The sequence below is a fragment of the Procambarus clarkii genome, chromosome 7 (genome assembly GCF_040958095.1).
Source record: "Procambarus clarkii isolate CNS0578487 chromosome 7, FALCON_Pclarkii_2.0, whole genome shotgun sequence".
Classification (NCBI taxonomy): domain Eukaryota; kingdom Metazoa; phylum Arthropoda; class Malacostraca; order Decapoda; family Cambaridae; genus Procambarus; species Procambarus clarkii.
This window is the reverse complement of record NC_091156.1, coordinates 28,262,904-28,288,832: the sequence shown is the minus strand read 5'-3', so window position 1 is coordinate 28,288,832 and position 25,929 is coordinate 28,262,904. Positions and strand designations below refer to the sequence as shown.

The 25,929-nt window shown below is 47.0% G+C and overlaps 1 long non-coding RNA gene across 1 annotated transcript in view; it reads right to left on the bottom strand.

Moving 5' to 3' along the window:
* The window catches only part of LOC138357332 (uncharacterized), a 201,856-nt gene that overhangs the window by 91,667 nt on the left and 84,260 nt on the right, over positions 1–25,929 (bottom strand). The window contains exon 2 of the long non-coding RNA XR_011224931.1: positions 15,862–15,928. This is a non-coding gene — a long non-coding RNA (uncharacterized lncRNA). The remainder of the gene's footprint in view (positions 1–15,861; positions 15,929–25,929) is intronic.

The window sequence follows — 25,929 nt, the reverse complement described above, 5'->3', positions numbered from 1 at the left end:
ATTCTTCTCGCGGATTTTCAGTGTTTTGTTGGATTTTTGGTGATTTGTCTATACAATTTGTTATTATATATCTCACCATGGGTCCCAAGAAAGTCAGTGGTAAGGATAAAGGCCAGAAAGCTCATGTGAGGATGACACTAGAGGAGAAACAAGAGATCATTCGGAAGCATGAGAACGGTACACATGTTGTTGAACTTTGTAGGCAGTACAACAAAGCCACATCAACAATATGCACTATACTTAAGAAGAAAAATAAGATTATGGGTGCTAAAGTGGCAAAAGGAGTAAGAACATTAACGGCACAAAGACCACAAATACTTGAAGAAGTGGAAAAGTTGTTATTAATTTGGATACACGACAAGGAGTTGAGGGGTGATAGTGTTTCGGAGGCCATTATTTGTGAGAAAGCCAGGGTGTTGCACGAAGACCTTCTAAAGAATACCCCTGCAACGAGTGATGCAGATAAGAAAGAGTTTAAGGCAAGCAGGGGCTGGTTTGAAAAATTTAGAAAGAGAAGTGGTATCCATAGTGTTACAAGGCATGGGGTTATGTGATGTGATTATGGAAGGGGACTCCCCTTCCAAACAGTAACTCCTCTCCTCCTCCCCCCTCCTCACCATCTTCCATACGCCTACAGCACTCGACAGCAAGGTAAGTAATAACTGGAACACAGTTTTGTAGGTTTATTTAGATGAATTAGGTATAAAAATTTAGTTTGATGTGGGGTTTTTGGGGTAGTCAGGAACGAATTAATTCATTTCCCTTTATTTCTTATGGGGAAATTAACTTCGGAATGCGAGTTTTCGGAAGGCGAGGCGTCTCCAGGAACGGATTAAACTCTTATTCTGAGGTATGCCTGTACTGCGATATTACAGTGTACGTGTTCATTATACATTGGATTGGCACATAAAAACAATGAAAATGTATTTGGAAAGGTGCGCAAAAAATGAACGAAAATATATTTGCGGCAACTTGCGCGCCCCGCCCTGAGCGCCCCACCGCCCCCGAGAGCTTACGGCACGGGCGCACGGGGAATGATGACGTCACACCCCAACTTCCGGACCCCATAGCAGCCAAAGTAAGTACAATTTCGACTTTTTTTTTTTACATACCCATACTGAGGGAAGGGTTTTTGACACTTTAAAAAGAAAAAAGAATTTTTTCCAGAGAATTTATTTCCTGCGCACTGCGGGGGTGTCACATTTGGAGGCAACGCAGTTAAGGGGTTAATGAACTGTACAGTAATTTTAAGTGTTAATTTTAGTGTTGTGTTAATAAAGATTACGTAAATTGTTAAGAATTCTTAACTTCAAGATGTGTGGCATCAATCAAGAAGACGAACACCAACAAGGTAAGTTGAGGTTTCTAGTTGAATATTTAATAATTATATGTGGCAAGGCAATTCAAATTATGTTGTTTGTAGTATAAAAGTAGTTGGAAATTGTCACTTTTGGACTCGTAGGTGAAAAAGTGCCATTATCCGAAAAATGTGATAATCCAGCTGGGGGTCCTTCCCATATAGTCCGGATGATCGAGTGGAGACAGTACACACTATTTAATAATATTACTGCAAAAAAAAAAAACTAAGAAAAAATAAATCAGAGACTGATTTACATGGTCTTTGTATGGTCCTGTGTGGGACCATACAAAGCGATCTTTTCAAGACTACCTTACAAATTGATCTTTTCCTATAATCTTTTCAATACTACCTTATGCTTTACAAGCTTGGTTACATACAACCTACAAGTTCTAAAGCCAAGGGTGTACGTGAGTGCGTTATTAGCAAGCACACAGGCTGTGTGCCTGTGCCAACCGGCTGAGGGGAGCCGGTCGGCCGAGCGGACAGCACGCGGAACTTGTGATCCTGTGGTCCTGGGTTCGATCCCAGGCGCCGGCGAGAAACAATGGGCAGAGTTTCTTTCACCCTATGCCCCTGTTACCTAGCAGTAAAATAGGTACCTGGGTATTAGTCAGCTGTCATGGGCTGCTTCCCGGGGGGTGGAGGCCTGGTCGAGGACCGGGCCGCGGGGACACTAAAAAAGCCCCGAAATCATCTCAAGATAACCTCAAGATAACCATAGAATGAAGAAACAGGAAGCGAAAATTTATCTGTACCTGGTGCACTGAGAGCGAAGTTGCACTGTGTACCATGGGCTACTTCGTTGATTATTACTCACTTCCGAAGTACAGTATCCACTCAATTTAACAGCCTATATGGGGCTGAGCCCTAGTCGTTATTTACGGAGCTCCGTTATTTCCGAAGTTAAGTCGGGTCGGGTAATTTTTCAAGTAACATTCAGGTAGGATATATTTTATACTGTATAACTAAAATTAAATAAAGTTCATTGTGTAATTGCATTCCAATTTAGTGCCACACCGACGATTAAGCCAGTTGTTGGCTGCTGCATGGATGATGTGTGAACCCGGTCTGATCAAGCCCAGATGGGTGGGAAAAAATTGATTCATTCCTTTGTATTGCAAAATATTTCATGTATCAATCAGCAAGTTAATATTTTCTCAATAATATTTTAGAGATGTGTTTTGATTTACCCTGAACAGTGCAGGTAATGTATTTTTAATGTTACAACACAGGCTGTGGCGGCCATGCCAATAACATGCCATGCCATAACTTGTCACTGAGAGCTAGCCAAGACGAAATATTTTGAGCTCACCTATTCTCTGCTGACGATAGAATATACATTTGCAGAGACTAATATGTAGCTTTTGTTGAAAAAAAACAATTAATATCTTGTAATACTATAATAAAATTGGTAAATTGACTTACTTTTAATGAAGCTGAAGATTACGAAGCTGTGAAGATTACGTCATCCTCTGCAGCGCTTGTTTTATATTGTTTATATTGTATACAGGGTACATACTGTATGTACAATTATTTTCAGGCATATTTTAATAGAGTATCCTTCTGTTTCTTGATGTCACTTACTGTACTTTTCCCGATGTTAAACTCTGCTGCTGCTCGTGCATGAGAATATCCTTTATCAAGTTTCTTAATTAACTCCAGCTTCTGTGCAACTGTCAGGCGCTTCCTTTGGGTAACTTTTGGCATTTTTGTAAATTAAAAAGATCACAACAGTAATAAGATCAGTACAGTAAAGAAGATAAAGAAGATCAGTAAAGATCAAGTAAAGATCATTAAAAAGAAGATCACAACAGTAATAAGATCAGTACAGTAAAGAAGATAAAGAAGATCAGTAAAGATCAGATCAACAGTAAAGAAGATCAGTACAGTAATATCCTTCACAATTGAAGCTAGCCGCGCGAGTTCAGAGTAAACAATGGAAACACATGGCCCGGCAGAGTACATTCTAGGTCCGTGGGAAAAAAAATACCTAGTGCCTATACTATAAAAGGTATTTAATAAGAAAACAAAGACTTTTGCTTAATAAAAACTGTTTCAAAATATTTTATTAATAATAATTTACAATTTTCTTCATTAAAGTGAATCATTTTAAAAGAAAATTAAGATGTAATATATGACTCTGGACGATCCAGGTCGGTGGCCTGGTCGCCATGTGAGGGGACGCTGATGCCACAACAAACCCAATACCGACAGACCGTCGGTAATATCGACCGCAGACCGGTATAGCAGGCTCCAGATACCGGTCTCCCAAACCGGTCGTTAATACCGGCAGATCGGTATAAAAGAGGCCGTTAAATTGAGTGGATACTGTACCGAGTGTGTAATACAGTGTGTTACTGTGTAGTGTGTGAAACTTTACATATTGTAATTTTAGTGATTTTTTAACAGGTAATATTGCGACAATAAACATGTATTGTAGACACATTACTGACACATGTATCACAGTTCCATGGAACATTATGAATGTTCTACTGTATACATATTGTAAAGGACACAAATATGCATCATATATGATAAAAAAAACAATAAAACCGCATTGGAAATACATAAAACAAATAATTGAAAATATATTTGTGGCAACACCCGGTGCTTGAATGGCCCGCGCGACCGTGTCTTGGCGAGTCACGCACGGGCGACCAGGCCCTGATGACGTCACAGTGCATCTTGTCCACATCCCTACAGCCAAAGTAAGTGAAATTTGGTACTTATTTTTACATAGACATGTTCAGGGAAGGGAATTTATCATTTTACGAAGAAAAAAAGAATTTTTTGGGAACACTTCATTTCATGCGCACCGGGGGAATTTCTCAATAAACTCTGCGCAGCATGGTGGTTAAGCCAGCTGTTGGCTGCTGCATTGCTGATGTGTGAACATGGTCTGATGGGGTGAAAAAAAATCTGTTCATTCTTTTGTACTGCAAAATATTTCGTGTCTATCAATCAATGATTGTTTTCTCAATAAAATTTTAGAGATGTGTTTTGTTTTACCCTGTACAGTACAGGTAAAGTATTTTTGTTATTTTTAACAAAGCCTACACAGGCTGTGGCGGCCAGGCCATGGCATGCTATGGCGATTGAGCCTTGTCACTAACCCAGAGTTAGCCAAGACAAAATCTTGTGAGTTCATCTTTTCTGTGCTAATGATACAATATACATTTTCTGAGACCAATATGTAGCTCCTGTTGAAAAAAAATGTTGTAATACTGTAATAAAATTGATAAACTGACTAACTTCTTATGAAGCTGAAGATTATGAAGCTGTGAAGAATATATCATCCTCTGCGGTGCTTTTTTGCATTGTTCAGTATATGTACCGTGTGTCTCGATATAAATATTCATAAAAAATTCATTTATTATGAATTCTTCATTTTCACTATGGCATTTGATGGATCAATCACTTAGAAACAATCTAGTATATAAATGTTACATGTATGAGCATTATTGAATCCAATCAAACGAAATCACCTAATTATCTCAACAAACTGACAAGAGGAGGGGGGTTGTTGGCAGGCTGGCGGTGGTCAGATGCTGGAGAGGGTAGGGTAGGGGTTGTAGCATGTCGGCAGTAGAGGAGGGGGAAAGGGAGTGGCCCGACTGGGAGGCCTTGGGTCAGATCAAGCCTCGGGGCGGGCCACTTCAAGCTCCAGGAGAGACCAGGGTTCGGGCCAGATAAGGCTTCAGGCCAGACCTCAGACCAGGCCTTGGGTCAGACCTCAGACCAGGCCTTGGGTCAGACCTCATACCAGGTCTTGGGCCAGACCAGGCCTCAGGCTAGACTTCAGACCTGGCCTTGGGCCAGACAAGACCTTAGGCTAGAACGTGCCTTGAGCCAAACCTCAGACCAGGCCTTAGGCCATACCAGATCTTAGGTCAGACCAGGTCTCAGACCAGGCCTAAGGCCAGACCAGGCAAGATAAGGCCTCAGGCCAGACCTCAGAACAGGCCTTGGGCCAGACCAGGCCAGACCTCAGAACAGGCCTTGGGCCAGACCAGGCCAGATAAGGCCTCAAACCAGACCAGGTGTCAAACAAGACCAGACCTTAGGCCAGACCAGGCCGCATCAGGGCAGGGCAGGGCAGACCAGACCTGGTCTCTTGCCAGGCCTCAGACCAAACCAAGTCTCTGGCCAGGCTAGGTTAAGTCAGGCCAAGCCAGGCCTCAGGCCAGGCATACACTACTAGTTTGAGTGTGCGCGCGCCCACCCATTCCTAGCCTTGTGGAAGGCTTCAGATTCATGAAATGCAGATCGTTTCTGTATCAACGTTTTCGTATCAACAATTATATACCTGTACTGAGATACATCCAGCAAATATGAAAATTAAATTAAAGTTTATTAATATGAATAAGGAATACACAAAGTAATGCACACATAAATACTTACTATACATTGTGTACCAACTGTTGACTGTGTAGAGGCTAGCTGGACTCCTCACTCCCCTGTGGCCTCCTCACCCCTTTTAACACATCCCCTTACCACTGACACTTCCATTTATTATGAATTCTTCATTTTAACTATGGAATATTATAGAGCGATGTGTAACAAGGAACTGAAGTGGTAAGATTTTCTCAGCTTATTTTGTTTAACCCTTTAACTGCGCAACGTGCCTGCAGGCCCAGGCTTCAGGTGCGCAACGCGCCTCCGGGAATTTGTATTTTTCACGTTCCATTCAAAACTCCCGCGGCTACATGGGGTTCACATCAGCTTCCTCAGGGCTCTTGTAAACAGACACCATCTTTAAAAAAAATTATGGTCCACGTTCCCGGGTAAGGGAGCCTCAGTAGTGAGTGGGCAACCAAAGCTGGCGCTCACAGTATGAGCGCACAGCACTGCTGTTCAGAGTGTAACCACAGCATCGCCTAATAATGTCATAATATATATATATATATAACTTGTATTATTTAGCCATGATAGTATTATAGAAGAGCCTGAGTGTGATAATGACTAGGTACAATGTTCAAATATCAGTGATTCAATGCTGTTTACGATGTTCACAGCGCTAGCCACAGCACCACAGCATTATTTCGTCCATCTAGGAATCTTCAAACTACTTTTTAGGTTCCTTTTCAAAATAAACTTGTGATCAATTATTCATTTACAGGAATTAGTGACCAGGATTGTGGTTATAATTAGCGTTGAGCGTAGTATTGTGGAAGGAGGAATTTTGGTGAGGGAGGGAGGGAGAGAATTGAGGTACCCTTACTGTGTGGCAGCCACTCTTGTTTTGCTCACCACACTAGCTTCGTGGTTCGCTATGAGAACACACATGTACATGGGTATATACAGAGTGTGTGTATAGTGTAATAACAGCATCAGGAGTATGTTGAGAGGAGCTATTTTGGCGAGGGAGGTGACGTCGTAATTGTAGCGTCGTCTGCTGTGTGATTTCCCATGCAGTGTATAGTGGGCACTGTACTGTTTGGACACAATACTGGCCTACTTGCATAGTTCTGGTAAATAAAACATGTAGATAGGTATATATAACATGTGTAAATTGTGTAATAAAAACAATAACAGTATGGTGGGAGGAGGAATGTTGGTGAGTAAGATGTTGGAGTGAGGGAGGGCTGGCTAGGTGTGGCTGCTCACACTCGCGATGTTCTGAATGTGTTGATGGTAAATGTATATAGTGTGTGACAGTGTATAGTGTGTACATATGTTGTAAATATACATAAATGAACATGAAACATTGGTGTGAATAACTGTATGATGGGAGGAGCAATGTTGGCGAATACAATGTTGGAGGAGTGAGGGAGGGCTGGCTGGGTGTGGCTGCTCACACTCGCGGTGTTCTGAGTGTGTTGATGGTGAATGTATATAGTGTGTGATGGTGTATAGTCTGTAAATAGATTGTATAAACACATAAATTAGCATGATACATGGTAAATATGTGCAACATATGTGTACACAAGTGTCATGCATGTAACACAGTGTCCTCGGACAGTACGGATGTTCTACTGCCATAATATAGTGTACGTGTTCATCATGCATAGGATTAGCACGTAAAAACAAAAAAATGTATTTGGAACTGTGCTCAAAAAAATGAACAAAAATATATTTGCGGCAACTGGCGCGCCCCGCCCCGGGCGCCCTACTGGCCCCGGGAGCGTACATCACGGGCGAACGGGGAATGATGATGTCACCCGCCAACTTATGGACCCCATAGCAGCCAAAATAAGTACAAGTTTTAAATTTTTTTGACATGCCCATACTGAGGGAAAGGTTTTTGACACTTTAAAAAAAAAAAGAATTTTTTCCAGAGAATTTATTTCCTGCGCACTGGGGGGGTGTCATATTTATAGGCCGTGCAGTTAAAGGGTTAATGAGGAAGGGGTCATTCTGTACTGTCTCCTCCTCCTCCCATGAAGAAATTTCCTCAGTTGTCTCTTGTTGCTGCTCCATGTAAAGTTCTTCGGTGGTTAGCTCTTCGCTGTGTTCTTCTACCAGCTCGCAACACACAACGCTCAGAACACAATGAATGCCACTTCTTTTTCTAAATTTCTCAAACCATCCCCTGCTCACTTTAAAATCTTTAGAATTTGCATCACGCGTTCCAGGGGTTTTCTTTAAAAAGGTCTTTGTGCAATTTCCTTCCTTTTTCACAAATGATGGCCTCTGAAACTCTTATCTCCCGCTAACTCCTTGCTGTGTATCCATATTAATAATAACTGTTCAACATCCTCAAGTGTTTGTGTTTTATGTTTCGTGATTATTGATACACCTTTTACCACTTTAGCACTCATAATGTCCTTTTTCTTAGCAAGTATGATGGATATCGTTGACTGAGATTTGTTGTACTGCCTAGCTAGTTTAACAACCTGCACACCATCTTCATATTTACGAATGATCTCTTGTTTTTGCTCTATGGTCATCCTTACATGGGTTTTCATATGTTGAACCTTACCACTGACTTTCTTGGGACCCATGGCATGATATATAATAATCAGTTTTATGTTCAAAAAGCAAAAAATCACCACAAAAACGGAATTTCTTATAGGCGTGATCATCACTAAGCGGGCAGCTCTAGTAAACTGAGGCAGGTCGGCCCGTGTGACCCGGAACCATGCGCTCGGTCGACCCAAACATGTACCAACAAATATCGTTAGTCGACGACATTATCGTAAGTCAAGTTGCATTTTCGATCAAATTTACATTGTAATTCGAAATTATCCTAAGTCAGGGCAAAAAAATCGTAAGCCAGTGTGTATATGTGTGTAATTACCTAGGAGTAATTACCTAGGAGTAATTACCTAGGAGTAATTACCTAAGTGTAGTTACAGGATGAGAGCTACGCTCATGGTGTCCAGTCTTCCCAGCACTCTTTGTCATATAACGCTTTGAAACTACTGACGGTCTTGGCCTCCACCCCTTTCTCACCTAACTTGTTCCAACCGTCTACCACTCTGTTTGCGAAAGTGAACTTTCTTATATTTCTTCGGCATCTGTGTTTAGCTAGTTTAAATCTATGACCTCTTGTTCTTAAAGTTCCAGGTCTCGGGAAATCTTCTCTATCAATTTTATCAATTCCTGTTACTATTTTGTATGTAGTGATCATATCACCTCTTTTTCTTCTGTCTTCTAGTTTTGACATATTTAATGTCTCTAACCTCTCCTCGTAGCTCTTGCCCTTCAGTTCTGGGAGCCACTTAGTAGCATGTCTTTGCACCTTTTTCAGTTTGTTGATGTGCTTCTTAAGATATGGGCACCACACAACCGCTGCATATTCTAGCTTTGGCCTAACAAAAGTCATGAACAATTTCTTTAGTATATCGCCATCCATGTATTAAAAAGCAATTCTGAAGTTAGAAAGCATGGCATAGGCTCCTTGCACAATATTCTTTATGTGGTCCTCAGGTGATAGTTTTCTATCTAGAACCACCCCTAGATTTCTTTCTTATCAGAATTCTTTAAAGATTTCTCACATAATATATATAGGTTGTGTGGGGTCTATGTTCTCCTATTCCACATTCCATAACATGGCATTTATTAACATTAAATTCCATTTGCCAAGTGGTGCTCCATATACTTATTTTGTCCAGGTCATCCTGAAGGGCATGACAATCATCTAAGTTTCTTTTCCTTCCTATTATCTAAGCATCATCAGCAAACATGTTCATATAGTTCTGTATACCAACTGGTAGGTCATTTATGTAGACAATAAACATCACTGGTGCAAGAACTGAGCCCTGTGGTACTCCACTTGTGACATTTCTCCAGTCCGATACATTGCCTCTGATTACTGCCCTCATTTTTCTATCAGAAAATTTTTCATCCATGTTAAAAGCTTACCTGTCACCCCTCCAATATTTTCCAGTTTCCAGAACAACCTCTTATGTGGAACTCTGTCGAAAGCCTTTTTTAGGTCTAGATAGAGGCAGTTAACCCAACCATCTCTTTCCTGTAATATCTCTGTGGCTCGATCATAGAAACTGAGTAAATTTGATACACAGGATCTTCCAGATCGAAAACACACTGTCTGATATTATATAATTTCTCTCCAGGTGTTATATCCATTTAGTTTTGATTAGTTTTTCCAATACTTTCACTATTACACTTGTCAATGATTCAGGTCTATAAGTGTGTGTGTGTGTGTGTGTGTGTGTAATTACCTAAGTGTAGTTACAGGATGAGAGCTACGCTCGTGGTGTCCCGTCTTCCCAGCACTCTTTGTCATATAACGCTTTGAAACTACTGACGGTCTTGGCCTCCACCACCTTCTCACTTAACTTGTTCCAACCGTCTACCACTCTATTGGCGAAGGTGAATTTTCTTATATTTCTTCGGCGTCTGTGTTTAGCTAATTTAAATCTATGACCTCTTGTTCTTGAAGTTCCCGGTCTCAGGAAGTCTTCCCTGTCGATTTTATCAATTCCTGTTACTATTTTGTACGTAGTGATCATATCACCTCTTTTTCTTCTGTCTTCTAGTTTTGGCATATTTAATGCTTCTAACCTCTCCTCGTAGCTCTTGCCCTTCAGTTCTGGGAGCCACTTAGTAGCATGTCTTTGCACCTTTTCCAGTTTGTTGATGTGCTTCTTAAGATATGGGCACCACACAACCGCTGCATATTCTAGCTTTGGCCTAACAAAAGTCATGAACAATTTCTTTAGTATATTGCCATCCATGTATTTAAATGCAATTCTGAAGTTAGAAAGCATTGCATAGGCTCCTTGCACAATATTCTTTGTGGTCCTCAGGTGAAAGTTTTCTATCTAGAACCACTCCTAGATCTCTTTCTTTATCAGAATTCTTTAAAGATTTCTCACATAATATATAGGTTGTGTGGGGTCTATGTTCTCCTATTCCACATTCCATAACATGACATTTATTAACATTAAATTCCATTTGCCAAGTGTGTGTGTGTGTGTGTGTGTGTGTGTGTGTGTGTAATTACCTAAGTGTAATTACCTAAGTGTAGTTACAGGATGAGAGCTAAGCTCGTGGTGTCCCGTCTTCCCAGCACTCTTTGTCATATAACGCTTTGAAACTACTGACGGTCTTGGCCTCCACCACCTTCTCACCTAACTTGTTCCAACCGTGTACCACTCTGTTTGTGAAAGTGAATTTTCTTACATTTCTTCGGCATCTATGTTTAGCTAGTTTAAATCTGTGACCTCTTGTTCTTGAAGTTCCAGATCTCAGGAAATCATCCCTATCGATTTTATAAATTCCTGTTACTATTTTGTATGTAGTGATCACATCACCTCTTTTTCTTCTGTCTACTAGTTTTTGCATATTTAATGCCTCTAACCTCTCCTCGTAGCTCTTGCCTTTCAGTTCTGGGAGCTACTTAGTAGTATGTCTTTGCACCTTTTCCAGTTTGTTGATGTGCTTCTTAAGATGTGGGCACCATACAACCGCTGCATATTCCAGCTTTGGTCTAACAAAAGTCGTGAACAATTTCTTTACTATTTCTCCATCCATGTATTTAAAAGCAATTCTGAGGTTAGAAAGTGTAGCATAGGCTCCTCGCACAATGTTCTTAATGTGGTCCTCAGGTGACAGTTTTCTATCTAGAACCACCCCTAGATCCCTTTCTTTGTCAAAATTCTTTAACCCTTTAACTGCGCAATGCGCCTGCAGGCCCAGGCTTCGGGTGCGCAATGCGCCTCCAGGTGTTTTATTTTTCACGTTCCATTCAAAACTCCCGCGGATACATGGGGTTCACATCAGCTTCTTCAGGGCTCTTGTAAAAATACACCATCTTTAAAAAAAAATCATGGTCCACATTGCCGGGTGTCAGAGCCTCAGTAGTGAGTGAGCAACCAAGGCTGGCGCTCGCAGCATGAGCGCACAGCTCTGCTGTTCAGCGTGTGACCACAGCATCGCCTAATAATGTCAAAATATATATATAACCTGTATTATTTAGCCGTGATAGTATTATAGAAGAGCCTGAGTGGGATAATGACTGGGTACAATGTTCAAATATGAATGATTCAATGCTGTTCACGATGTTTACAGCGCTAGCCACAGCATTATTTCGTCCATCTAGGAATCTTCAAACGACTTCTTAGGTTCCTTTTCAAAATAAACTTGTGGTCATTTATTCATTTACAGAAATTAGTGACCAGGATTGGCCCATACGAGGCAGCTGCTATTGGCCCATACGAGGCAGCTGCTATTGGCCCATACGAGGCAGCTGTTATTGGCCCATACGAGGCAGCTGCTATTGGCCCATACGAGGCAGCTTCTATTGGCCCATACGAGGCACCTGCTATTGGCCCATACGAGGCACCTGCTATTGGCCCATACGAGGCACCTGCTATTGGCCCATACGAGGCACCTGCTATTGGCCCATACGAGGCACCTGCTATTGGCCCATACGAGGCACCTGCTATTGGCCCATACGAGGCACCTGCTATTGGCCCATACGAGGCACCTGCTATTGGCCCATACGAGGCACCTGCTATTGGCCCTTACGAGGCACGTGCTATTGGCCCATACGAGCTATTTTGGTGAGGGATGTGATGTCGTAATTGTAGCGTCGTCTGCTGTGTGATTTCTCATGCAGTGTCTGATGGCCAGTGTACTGTTTGGACACAATACCGGCTTACTTGCATAGTTCTAGTAAATAAAACATGTAGATAAGTATATATAACATGTGTAAATAGTGTAATAAAAACAATGACAGTATGGTGGGAGGAGCCAAGTTGGCACGTAAGATGTTGGAGTGAGGGAGGGCCTGTGTGGGTGTGGCTGCTCACACTCGCGATGTTCTGAATGTGTTGATGGTAAATGTATATAGTGTGTACATATGTTGTAAATATACATAAATGAACATGAAACATTGGTGTGAATAACTGTATGATAGGAGAGGCAATGTTGGAGGAGTGAGGGAGGGCTGGCTGGGTGTGGCTGCTCACACTCACGGTGTTCTGAATGTGTTGATGGTGAATGTATATATTGTGTGACAGTGTAGAGTCTGTAAATAGATTGTATATATACATAAATTAGCATGATACATGGTAAATATGTGCAAGATATGTGTACACAAGTGTCATGCACGTAACAGTGTCCTTGGACAGTACGGATGTTTTACTACCATAATGTAGTGTACGTGTTCATTATACATAGGAGTAGCACGTAAAAACAAATAAAATATATTTGGAACTGTGCGCAAAAAATGAACAAAAATATATTCGCGGCAACTCGCGCGCCCCGCCCCGGGCGCCCCACCGGCCCCGAGAGCATACTGCTCTGGCGCACGGGGAATTATGACGTCACTCCCCACCTTTCGGACCCCATAGCACCCAAAGTAAGTACAATTTCGAACTTCCGTTGCTATACCCATATACAGAGAGGGGTTTTTGACACTTTCAGAAGAAAAAAGAATTTTTTCCCAAGGTTTCATTTCCTGCGCACTGGGGGGATGTCATATTTATAGGTCGCGCAGTTAAAGGGTTAAAGATTTCTCACATAATTTATAGGTTGTGGGTTTATGTTCTCCAATTCCACATTCCATAACATGGGATTTATTCACATTAAATTCCATTTGCCAAGTGTTGCTCCATATACTTATTTTGTCCAGGTCTTCTTGAAGGGCATGACAATCATCTAGGTTTCTTATCTTCCCTATTATCTTAGCATCATCAGCAAACATGTTCATGTAATTCTGTATTCCCGCTGGTAGATTGTTTATGTAGACAATGAACATTACCAGTGCAAGAACTGAACCCTGTGGTACTCTACACGTGACATTCTAATATCTTTGTGGCTCATTTGGGCACTCAGTTTCCACCTGTGTCCTCTAGTGCGTGTGCCCCTTGTGTTAAATAACCTGTCTTTATCTACCCTGTCAACTCCCTTGAGAATCTTGAATGTGGTGATCATGTCCCCCCTAACTCTTCTTTCTTCCAACGAAGTGAGGTTTAATTCCCCTAGTTTCTCCTTGTAGCTCACACCTCTCAGCTCGGGTACTAGTTTGGTGGCAAACCTTTTAACCTTTTCCAGTTTAGTCTTATGCTTGACTAGATATGGACTCCATGCTGGAGCCGCATACTCCAGGATTGGTCCGACATATGTGGTATATAATGTTCTGAAAGATTCCTTACACAAGTTTCTAAATGCCGTTCTTATGTTAGCCAACCTGGCATATGCCGCTTATGTTATCCTCTTGATATAGCTTCAGGGGACACATCTAGCGTGATATCAACCCCCCAGGTCTTTCTCTCTCTCTGACTCCTGAAGTATTTCGTCTCCCAAATGATACCTTGTATCTGGTCTCCTGCTTCCTATCCCTATCTTCATTACATTACATTTGCTTGGGTTAAACTCTAACAACCATTTGTTTGACCATTCCTGCAGCTTTTCCAGGTGTTCTTGAAGCCTCAAGCTATCCTCCTCTGTCTTAATCCTTTTCATAATTTTGACGTCGTAGGCAAACATTGAGAGGAATGAGTCTATACCCTCTGGGAGATCATTTACGTACAGTATATCAGAAACAGGATAGGTCTAAGTACAGAGCCCTGTGGGACTCCACTGGTGACTTCACGCCAATCTGGGGTCTCACCCCTCACTGTAACTCTGCTTCCTATTGCTTAGGTACTCCCTTATCCACTGGAGCGCCCTACCAGTTACTCCTGCCTGTTTCTCCAGCTTATGCATCAGCCTTTTATGGGGTACTGTGTCAAAGGCTTTCCGACAATCCAAAAAAATGCAGTCCGCCCATCTTTCTCTTTCTTGCTTAATCTTTGTCACCTGATCGTAGAATTTTATTAAGCCTGTAAGGCAAGATTTACCCTCCCTGAACCCATGTTGATGGGTTGTCACGAAGTCTCGTCTCTCCAGATTTGTTACTAGGTTTTTTCTCACAATCTTCTCCATCACCTTGCATGGTATACAAGTTAAAAACACTGGCCTGTAGTTCAGTGCCTCTTGTCTGTCACCCTTTTTGTATATTGGGACTACATTAGCCGTCTTCCATATTTCTGGTAGGTGTCACAGGACTAAGACCACAGCATTGCACCATAGAGGTAAGACCATTGTATTGTTGACATGCCAAGTGTAATCGACGTAGTTTTTTATTTGGTGCCGGTCTAACGCATTCTTGTGTGACATTTTATACTCATGGTTTTATAGAACATTCTATTGCGAACACATTGGTACAAAAATGAAATACGTAAATCGAAAATTAATGTCAGGACAGTGAAAAGAGTATACACTTTTCAATGTTGCCACTGGATCGCCTGAAAGCCGCACTATTTTCTTAGGTTAAACCTTACCACTGGTTTTCTTGGGACTCATGGCGAGATATATAATAACTTTTATGGTCAAATGACCAAAAATCCAAGAAAACACTGAAAATCCGGGTGAAGAATTGACGTGGGATAGTCACTGTTCGCGAGACACTGGTAAACTGAGGGGTGAGAGGCGACAATCGCCGTACCACCACGTGCTAGGTCAGCCTGTACGCGTATCAACAAACTCGCCTTCCGAGGTAACCCTCGCCTTCCGAGACACATTTTCCGAGGAAATCCTGTTCGTATTCCGAAAAACTCGTATACATGGACACTCGTATTCCGAGGTACTACTGTATATATGATTTGCGCGGTTTAAGGGTTAAAGACAAGAGCTACATGGAGAGGTTAGAGGCATTATATATGCCAAAACTATAAAATAGAAGAAAAAGGCGATATGATCACTACATACAAAATAGCAATGGGAATCGATAAAATTGATAGGGACGAATTCCTGAGACCTGGAATTTCAAGAACAAGAGATCATAGATTTAAACTAGCTAAACAAAGCTGCCGAAGATATTTAAGAAAACTCCCTTTCAGAAACAGAGTGGTAGACAGTTGGAAGAAGTTAGGTGATTAGGTGGTGGAGGCCAAAACTGTCAGTAATTTCAAAACGTTATATGACAACGAGTGCTTGACACCACGAGCGTAGCTCTCATCCTGTAACTAAGGTAATTACACTTTGGTAATTACATCTACAGTATACTGTATATTGAAACGTACAGCTAAGTAGTGGCTACCTACCTTATGGCAGTTCCAGGAATCAGTCTCATGAGAGCAGGCCTCCTGGTTGGTCATCTGGTCAAACAAACTGTTTGAGATAAAAAGAACAAACAAATTGGTCTTACACACTGAATGTGGTAATACAACACAAGTGCAAGTGTTCCCCCCCATGTATACAAGACAAACAACAGTAAACAGAGCAGGATGGCTGTAAACCAACAAACTTGTGACCAATACAAAACACTTAAAAAGAACGAAACAACAAGAATTATGTTTTATGCATAAGAATAGATTCCACTTGCCTTATGCAACAGTGAGTAGTACCAAAGGCTTGAGAGCTAGACATTCACTCTGGGTATGCAACAATGATTTGCCAGCTCGAAATATATTAAAACAACTTATAGATACCATAACTCATGACCAAAAAATTTAATTAATTGAAAACCTACCAGCTAGACAGGAAGAGTGGGAAACAAACAAAAATTGAGCAGGAGCTCAGGCTGTTGACAGGGATGAAACTGAAGTTCAGGCAGTTATAAATTCTAATTCACCATGCTTTGATAAATATGACAGTATACAGGACAATGTAACAGACAGCACTAACATTTTGATAGTTACAGATACTACAACAGACCTCAATAGAATAAACAGACATTTTAAAATTCTATGCACAGGTCTATCAAGTCAATGGTAGAGCAGAAAACACTCAAGTATTGATTACAGTGCATCCTCACCCTAACGAACCCGGCTCTATCGAATTCTCGGATGATCCAAACAAATTGTGTAAAGTGTAAACAGTTGTACATTATTATATTTTGCTTGCCCATTATTTCCAGTGAGAAATGGTTGAAGGATGATAAAATGGTGTCGAGGAGGCAGGTTGCATCATTGGTGAGGGTTGGAGTCTGGGGGCAAGTGGTGTCAGTGGTTGGGGGTTTAGTGTCAGGAGGCAGGTGGTGGAAGTTATATTCTCATTGAGGGTTGTCAGAAAAGACTGGTGGTGTCAGGTGTTGTCAGGGGAGGCAGGTGGTATCAAGTGTTATCAGGGGAGGCAGGTGGTGTCAGGGGAGGCAGGTAGTGTCAGGGGAGGCAGGTGGTGTCAGGTGTTGCCAGGGGAGGCAGGTGTTGTCAGGGGAGACAGGTGGTGTCAGGTGTTGTCAGGGGAGGCAGGTAGTGTCAGGTGTTGTCAGGGGAGGCAGGTGGTGTCAGGGGAGACAGGTGGTGTCAGGGGAGGCAGGTAGTGTCAGGTGTTGTCAGGGGAGGCAGGTGGTGTCAGGTGTTGTCAGGGGACACAGGTGGTGTCAGGGGAGGCAGGTAGTGTCAGGTGTTGTCAGGGGAGGCAGGTGGTGTCAGGGGAGACAGGTGGTGTCAGGGGAGGCAGGTAGTGTCAGGGGAGGCAGGTGGTGTCAGGTGTTGTCAGGGGAGGCAGGTGGTGTCAGGTGTTGTCAGGGGAGGCAGGTGGTGTCAGGGGAGGCAGGTAGTGTCAGGGGAGGCAGGTGGTGTCAGGTGTTGCCAGGGGAGGCAGGTGTTGTCAGGGGAGACAGGTGGTGTCAGGTGTTGTCAGGGGAGGCAGGTGGTGTCAGGGGAGGCAGGTAGTGTCAGGTGTTGTCAGGGGAGGCAGGTGGTGTCAGGTGTTGTCAGGGGATACATGTGGTGTCAGGGGAGGCAGGTAGTGTCAGGTGTTGTCAGGGGAGGCAGGTGGTGTCAGGTGTTGTCAGGGGAGACAGGTGGTGTCAGGGGAGGCAGGTAGTGTCAGGTGTTGTCAGGGGAGGCAGGTGGTGTCAGGTGGTGTCAGGGGAGACAGGTGGTGTCAGGGGAGGCAGGTAGTGTCAGGGGAGGCAGGTGGTGTCAGGTGTTGTCAGGGGAGGCAGGTGGTGTCAGGTGTTGTCAGGGGAGGCAGGTGGTGTCAGGGGAGGCAGGTAGTGTCAGGTGTTGTCAGGGGAGGCAGGTGGTGTCAGGTGTTGTCAGGGGAGGCAGGTGGTGTCAGGTGTTGTCAGGGGAGACAGGTGGTGTCAGGGGAGGCAGGTAGTGTCAGGTGTTGTCAGGGGAGGCAGGTGGTGTCAGGTGTTGTCAGGGGAGACAGGTGGTGTCAGGGGAGGCAGGTAGTGTCAGGTGTTGTCAGGGGAGGCAGGTGGTGTCAGGTGTTGTCAGGGGAGACAGGTGGTGTCAGGGGAGGCAGGTAGTGTCAGGTGTTGTCAGGGGAGGCAGGTGGTGTCAGGTGTTGTCAGGGGAGGCAGGTGGTGTTGTCAGGGGAGGCAGGTGGTGTCAGGTGTTGTCAGGGGAGGCAGGTGGTGTCAGGTGTTGTCAGGGGAGGCAGGTGGTGTCAGGTGTTGTCAGGGGAGGCAGGTGGTGTCAGGTGTTGTCAGGGGAGGCAGGTGGTGTCAGGAGAGGCAGGTAGTGTCAGGTGTTGTCAGGGGAGGCAGGTAGTGTCAGGTGTTGTCAGGGGAGGCAGGTGGGGTCAGGTGTTGTTAGGGGAGGCAGGTGGTGTCAGGTGTTGTCAGGGGAGGCAGGTGGTGTTAGGGGAGGCAGGTAGTGTCAGGTGGCGTCAGGGGAGGCAGGTGGTGTCAGGTGTTGTCAGGGGAGGCAGGTGGTGTCAGGTGTTGTCAGGGGAGGCAGGTGGTGTTAGGGGAGGCAGGTAGTGTCAGGTGGTGTCAGGGGAGGCAGGTGGTGTCAGGTGTTGTCAGGGGAGGCAGGTTGTGTCAGGTGTTGTCAGGGGAGGCAGGTGGTGTCAGGTGTTGTCAGGGGAGGCAGGTGGTGTCAGGTGTTGTCAGGGGAGGCAGGTGGTGTCAGGTGTTGTCAGGGGAGGCAGGTGGTGTCTGGTGTTGTCAGGGGAGGCAGGTAGTGTCAGGTGGTGTCAGGGGAGGCAGGTGGTGTCAGGTGTTGTCAGGGGAGACAGGTGGTGTCAGGGGAGGCAGGTAGTGTCAGGTGTTGTCAGGGGAGGCAGGTGGTGTCAGGTGTTGTCAGGGGAGGCAGGTGGTGTCAGGTGTTGTCAGGGGAGGCAGGTGGTGTCAGGTGTTGTCAGGGAGACAGGTGGTGTCAGAGGAGGCAGGTAGTGTCAGGTGTTGTCAGGGGAGGCAGGTGGTGTCAGGTGTTGTCAGGGGAGACAGGTGGTGTCAGGAGTGTCAGGTGTTGTCAGGGGAGGCAGGTGGTGTCAGGTGTTGTCAGGGGAGGCAGGTGGTGTCAGGTGTTGTCAGGGGAGACAGGTGGTGTCAGGGGAGGCAGGTAGTGTCAGGTGTTGTCAGGGGAGGCAGGTGGTGTCAGGTGTTGTCAGGGGAGACAGGTGGTGTCAGGGGAGGCAGGTAGTGTCAGGTGTTGTCAGGGGAGGCAGGTAGTGTCAGGTGGTGTCAGGGGAGACAGGTGGTGTCAGGGGAGGCAGGTAGTGTCAGGGGAGGCAGGTGGTGTCAGGTGTTGTCAGGGGAGGCAGGTGGTGTCAGGTGTTGTCAGGGGAGGCAGGTGGTGTCAGGGGAGGCAGGTAGTGTCAGGTGTTGTCAGGGGAGGCAGGTGGTGTCAGGTGTTGTCAGGGGAGGCAGGTGGTGTCAGGTGTTGTCAGGGGAGGCAGGTGGTGTCAGGAGAGGCAGGTAGTGTCAGGTGTTGTCAGGGGAGGCAGGTAGTGTCAGGTGTTGTCAGGGGAGGCAGGTGGTGTCAGGTGTTGCCAGGGGAGGCAGGTGGTGTCAGGTGTTGTCAGGGGAGGCAGGTGGTGTCAGGTGTTGTCAGGGGAGGCAGGTGGTGTCAGGTGTTGTCAGGGGAGGCAGGTGGTGTTAGGGGAGGCAGGTAGTGTCAGGTGGTGTCAGGGGAGGCAGGTGGTGTCAGGTGTTGTCATGGGAGGCAGGTGGTGTCAGGGGAGGCAGGTAGTGTCAGGTGTTGTCAGGGGAGGCAGGTGGTGTCAGGGGAGGCAGGTAGTGTCAGGTGTTGTCAGGGGAGGCAGGTGGTGTCAGGTGGTGTCAGGGGAGACAGGTGGTGTCAGGGGAGGCAGGTAGTGTCAGGGGAGGCAGGTGGTGTCAGGTGTTGTCAGGGGAGGCAGGTGTTGTCAGGGGAGGCAGGTGGTGTCAGGTGTTGTCAGGGGAGGCAGGTGTTGTCAGGGGAGGCAGGTAGTGTCAGGTGGTGTCAGGGGAGGCAGGTGGTGTCAGGTGTTGTCAGGGGAGGCAGGTGGTGTCAGGTGTTGTCAGGGGAGGCAGGTGGTGTCAGGTGTTGTCAGGGGAGGCAGGTGGTGTCAGGTGTTGTCAGGGGAGGCAGGTGGTGTCAGGGGAGGCAGGTAGTGTCAGGTGTTGTCAGGGGAGGCAGGTGGTGTCAGGTGGTGTCAGGGGAGACAGGTGGTGTCAGGGGAGGCAGGTAGTGTCAGGGGAGGCAGGTGGTGTCAGGTGTTGTCAGGGGAGGCAGGTGGTGTCAGGTGTTGTCAGGGGAGGCAGGTGGTGTCAGGTGTTGTCAGGGGAGGCAGGTGGTGTCAGGGGAGGCAGGTAGTGTCAGGTGTTGTCAGGGGAGGCAGGTGGTGTCAGGTGTTGTCAGGGGAGGCAGGTGGTGTCAGGTGTTGTCAGGGGAGACAGGTGGTGTCAGGGGAGACAGGTAGTGTCAGGTGTTGTCAGGGGAGGCAGGTGGTGTCAGGTGTTGTCAGGGGAGACAGGTGGTGTCAGGGGAGGCAGGTAGTGTCAGGTGTTGTCAGGGGAGGCAGGTGGTGTCAGGTGTTGTCAGGGGAGACAGGTGGTGTCAGGGGAGGCAGGTAGTGTCAGGTGTTGTCAGGGGAGGCAGGTGGTGTCAGGTGTTGTCAGGGGTGGCAGGTAGTGTCAGGTGTTGTCAGGGGAGGCAGGTGGTGTCAGGTGTTGTCAGGGGAGGCAGGTGGTGTCAGGTGTTGTCAGGAGAGGCAGGTGGTGTCAGGTGTTGTCAGGGGAGGCAGGTGGTGTCAGGAGAGGCAGGTAGTGTCAGGTGTTGTCAGGGGAGGCAGGTAGTGTCAGGTGTTGTCAGGGGAGGCAGGTGGTGTCAGTTGTTGTCAGGGGAGGCAGGTGGTGTCAGGTGTTGTCAGGGGAGGCAGGTGGTGTCAGGTGTTGTCAGGGGAGGCAGGTGGTGTCAGGGGAGGCAGGTGGTGTTAGGGGAGGCAGGTAGTGTCAGGTGGTGTCAGGGGAGGCAGGTGGTGTCAGGTGTTGTCAGGGGAGGCAGGTGGTGTCAGGTGTTGTCAGGGGAGGCAGGTGGTGTTAGGGGAGGCAGGTGGTGTCAGGGGAGGCAAGTGGTGTCAGGTGTTGTCAGGGGAGGCAGGTGGTGTCAGGTGTTGTCAGGGGAGGCAGGTGGTGTCAGGTGTTGTCAGGGGAGGCAGGTGGTGTCAGGTGTTGTCAGGGGAGGCAGGTGGTGTCAGGTGTTGTCAGGGGAGGCAGGTAGTGTCAGGTGGTGTCAGGGGAGGCAGGTGGTGTCAGGTGTTGTCAGGGGAGGCAGGTGGGGTCAGGTGTTGTCAGGGGAGGCAGGTGGTGTCAGGTGTTGTCAGGGGAGGCAGGTGGTGTCAGGTGTTGTCAGGGGAGGCAGGTGGTGTCAGGTGTTGTCAGGGGAGGCAGGTGGTGTCAGGTGTTGTCAGGAGAGGCAGGTGGTGTCAGGTGTTGTCAGGGGAGGCAGGTGGTGTCAGGTGTTGTCATGGGAGGCAGGTGGTGTCAGGTGTTGTCAGGGGAGGCAGGTGGTGTCAGGTGTTGTCAGGGGAGGCAGGTGGTGTCAGGTGTTATCAGGGGAGGCAGGTGGTGTCAGGTGTTGTCAGGGGAGGCAGGTGGTGTCAGGTGTTGTCAGGGGAGGCAGGTGGTGTCTGGTGTTGTCAGGGGAGGCAGGTGGTGTCAGGTGTTGTCAGGGGAGGCAGGTGGTGTCAGGTGTTGTCAGGGGAGGCAGGTGGTGTCAGGTGTTGTCAGGGGAGGCAGGTGGTGTCAGGTGTTGTCAGGGGAGGCAGGTGGTGTCAGGTGTTGTCAGGGGAGGCAGGTAGTGTCAGGTGGTGTCAGGGGAGGCAGGTGGTGTCAGGTGGTGTCAGGGGAGGCAGGTGGTGTCAGGTGTTGTCAGGGGAGGCAGGTGGTGTCAGGTGTTGTCAGGGGAGGCAGGTGGTGTCAGGTGTTGTCAGGGGAGGCAGGTGGTGTCAGGTGTTGTCAGGGGAGACAGGTGGTGTCAGGGGAAGCAGGTAGTGTCAGGTGTTGTCAGGGGAGGCAGGTGGTGTCAGGGGAGGCAGGTAGTGTCAGGTGTTGTCAGGGGAGGCAGGTGGTGTCAGGTGTTGTCAGGGGAGACAGGTGGTGTCAGGGGAGGCAGGTAGTGTCAGGTGTTGTCAGGGGAGGCAGGTGGTGTCAGGTGTTGTCAGGGGAGACAGGTGGTGTCAGGGGAGGCAGGTAGTGTCAGGTGTTGTCAGGGGAGGCAGGTGGTGTCAGGTGTTGTCAGGGGAGGCAGGTGGTGTCAGGTGTTGTCAGGGGAGGCAGGTGGTGTCAGGTGTTGTCAGGGGAGGCAGGTGGTGTCAGGAGAGGCAGGTAGTGTCAGGTGTTGTCAGGGGAGGCAGGTAGTGTCAGGTGTTGTCAGGGGAGGCAGGTGGTGTCAGTTGTTGTCAGGGGAGGCAGGTGGTGTCAGGTGTTGTCAGGGGAGGCAGGTGGTGTCAGGTGTTGTCAGGGGAGGCAGGTGGTGTCAGGGGAGGCAGGTGGTGTTAGGGGAGGCAGGTAGTGTCAGGTGGTGTCAGGGGAGGCAGGTGGTGTCAGGTGTTGTCAGGGGAGGCAGGTGGTGTCAGGTGTTGTCAGGGGAGGCAGGTGGTGTTAGGGGAGGCAGGTGGTGTCAGGGGAGGCAAGTGGTGTCAGGTGTTGTCAGGGGAGGCAGGTGGTGTCAGGTGTTGTCAGGGGAGGCAGGTGGTGTCAGGTGTTGTCAGGGGAGGCAGGTGGTGTCAGGTGTTGTCAGGGGAGGCAGGTGGTGTCAGGTGTTGTCAGGGGAGGCAGGTAGTGTCAGGTGGTGTCAGGGGAGGCAGGTGGTGTCAGGTGTTGTCAGGGGAGGCAGGTGGGGTCAGGTGTTGTCAGGGGAGGCAGGTGGTGTCAGGTGTTGTCAGGGGAGGCAGGTGGTGTCAGGTGTTGTCAGGGGAGGCAGGTGGTGTCAGGTGTTGTCAGGGGAGGCAGGTGGTGTCAGGTGTTGTCAGGAGAGGCAGGTGGTGTCAGGTGTTGTCAGGGGAGGCAGGTGGTGTCAGGTGTTGTCATGGGAGGCAGGTGGTGTCAGGTGTTGTCAGGGGAGGCAGGTGGTGTCAGGTGTTGTCAGGGGAGGCAGGTGGTGTCAGGTGTTATCAGGGGAGGCAGGTGGTGTCAGGTGTTGTCAGGGGAGGCAGGTGGTGTCAGGTGTTGTCAGGGGAGGCAGGTGGTGTCTGGTGTTGTCAGGGGAGGCAGGTGGTGTCAGGTGTTGTCAGGGGAGGCAGGTGGTGTCAGGTGTTGTCAGGGGAGGCAGGTGGTGTCAGGTGTTGTCAGGGGAGGCAGGTGGTGTCAGGTGTTGTCAGGGGAGGCAGGTGGTGTCAGGTGTTGTCAGGGGAGGCAGGTAGTGTCAGGTGGTGTCAGGGGAGGCAGGTGGTGTCAGGTGGTGTCAGGGGAGGCAGGTGGTGTCAGGTGTTGTCAGGGGAGGCAGGTGGTGTCAGGTGTTGTCAGGGGAGGCAGGTGGTGTCAGGTGTTGTCAGGGGAGGCAGGTGGTGTCAGGTGTTGTCAGGGGAGGCAGGTGGTGTCAGGTGTTGTCAGGGGAGGCAGTGGTGAGCTCTAAGTTATCAGTTATCAGCTAGTTGGCAACACATGGCTTGTGCCTCCATGCTCCACCTCAATAGTTCACTCCCTGTCTGCTTTTCACCAAATTAGCTGAGAAAATATTACCATTTCAGTTGTTTTTAACACATCACTCAATCATATTCCATAGTCAAAATGAAGAATTCATAATAAATGGGTGTGTCAGTGGGTAAGGGGATGTATTAGGGGGGTTAGAAAGTCAGCTAGCCTTTATGGGAGTGCCGGGTATGTTGAATGAGACGCCTCCAAGTCTGGCATGAGTGACCAGCTGACAGCTGCCCCCCCCCCTCCCCCCCGTAGCTCCCCGCTGCTGCCTCAATGCAGCCCATACTAAACTCGAGAATATTTTACCATTTCAGTTGCTTTTAACATTGCTTTATTATATTACGAAGTCAAAATGAAGAATTCATAATAAATGGTGGTGTCAGTGGAGGGGGGTGGTATCAGAGAAATCTGGTGGTAGGGGGATGGTGTCTTTGGTGGGGAGTGGTGCCAGAGAAGTCTGGTGGTAGGAAATGGTGTCTTTGGTGGGGGTGGTGTCAGAGAAGTTTGGTGGTGTCAGTAGTGGGGGATGATGTCAAGAGAAGTTTTGTGGTGGGGGATGGTGTCAGTGGTGGGGGGAAGGTGTCAGTGGTGGGGGGAAGGTGTCAGTGGTGGGGGGAAGGTGTCAGCGGTGGGGGGATGGTGTCAAGAGAAGTCTGGTGGTGGGGGATCGTGTCAGAGACGTCTGGTGTCAGTGGTGGGGATGGTGTCAGAGAAGTCTAGTGGTGTCAGTGGTTGGGGATGGTGTCAAGAGATGTCTGGTGGTGGGGGATGGTGTCAGAAAATTCTGGTGGTGTCATTGGTGGAGAATGGTGTCAGTAATTGGGGGATGGTGTCAGTGGTGGGGGATGGTGTCAAGAGAAGTCTGGTGGTGTCAGTGGTGGGGGATGGTGTCAGAGAAGTCTGGTGTGTCAGTGGTTGGGGGATGGTGTCAAGTCTGGTGGTGTCAGTGGTGGGCGATGATGTCAAGAGAAGTCTGGTGGTGTCAGTGGTAGGGGATAGTGTCAAGAGAAGTCTGGGTGTGGGGGGATAGTGTCAGTGGTGGGGAATGGTGCCAGAGACGTCTGGTGGTGTCAGTGGTGTCAAGCGAATTCTTTTGGTGTCAGTGGTGTTCTTTGCTATGATATTTTTGTTTGCCATTCTCCATCTTAGACTTGGTATATTGAAATCTCCAAGGAAGATAATACCTGTATTTGGAGCTGGGTTTGCTTGGTTATCAAGTTTGTTCTTTATTTTGTGCATCAGCTCTGTGAATTCCTCAACCGTTGTATCTGGCGGTTTATATATTAGGATAATAATAAGGTTTAATTTTTCCACCTTAATTTCAAGTACCTCTACCACTTCATTAGTTGAGTTTAGTAGCTCTGTGCATACCAGATCCTCTTTAATATACAACCCTACTCCTCTATTTAACCTAGTTTCTCTATCACATCTATATAAATTATATTTTGGAATCCAGATTTCACTATCCATGTAATCTTTTGTATGAATTTCTGTGAATACCCCAAATATTGAGTTTGACTCTAATAGGAGGCCATTCATGAACTTAACTTTATTTCTTGATTTTGACTTTAGGCCTTGTATGTTTGCAAATATAAATGATTTTCCATATTATCTCACTTCTGGGGGGTTTTGGTAGTTCTCCTTCTTCTCCACCCTAACCCAGGGTGTGCTGTTCTGGCAATGGTTTGTCCAGTTTTGGTAGTGGTACAGTACTTGGGAGTGTGGTAGTTTCTGTGTAGTTGGGGGTGTAGTACATGTACGCTTGATGACAAATTGTAGTCCAAGCTTGGACATTTCCCCTCCCCCATCCATACTCCTGCAACGTTTCTGCCTGCCTGTTCCTCTTTCTGTTTCTGCTCATCTCTAAAAAACTTCCAGGGCAATTATATTGGACTTCCTCTCTTATATAGCGCTATGTATCTCTCACGTGGAAATCAGGGCACTGAAGATCGTACCATTCCCTCTCATTAATTGAGAGTTTGCATAGCTTAGGATGGAAATATATCCACTATGTTCCAAAATAACATCTGCTCTTCCCTAACATGTTTCGGCATTTTTAATGGATGCATGAATGCGCATTCCATGCCCCTGGTTCCATATCTGCACTTTCCTTATGCATAATATCTGCAAATATTTAAATCTGTGATATTATTCTGGTTGTTTGTACCTATGCATGCCTTGGCCACTCTGTTTTGGGGCAGTCTGTGTTTTCTTTATCCAACTTTCTTGTTTCCGCATTCTTTCTCGGTATTGCCTTTATCTTTCTCCTTGTTGCTTTCATCTTTCTCATTTTTGTTCTCGTCTT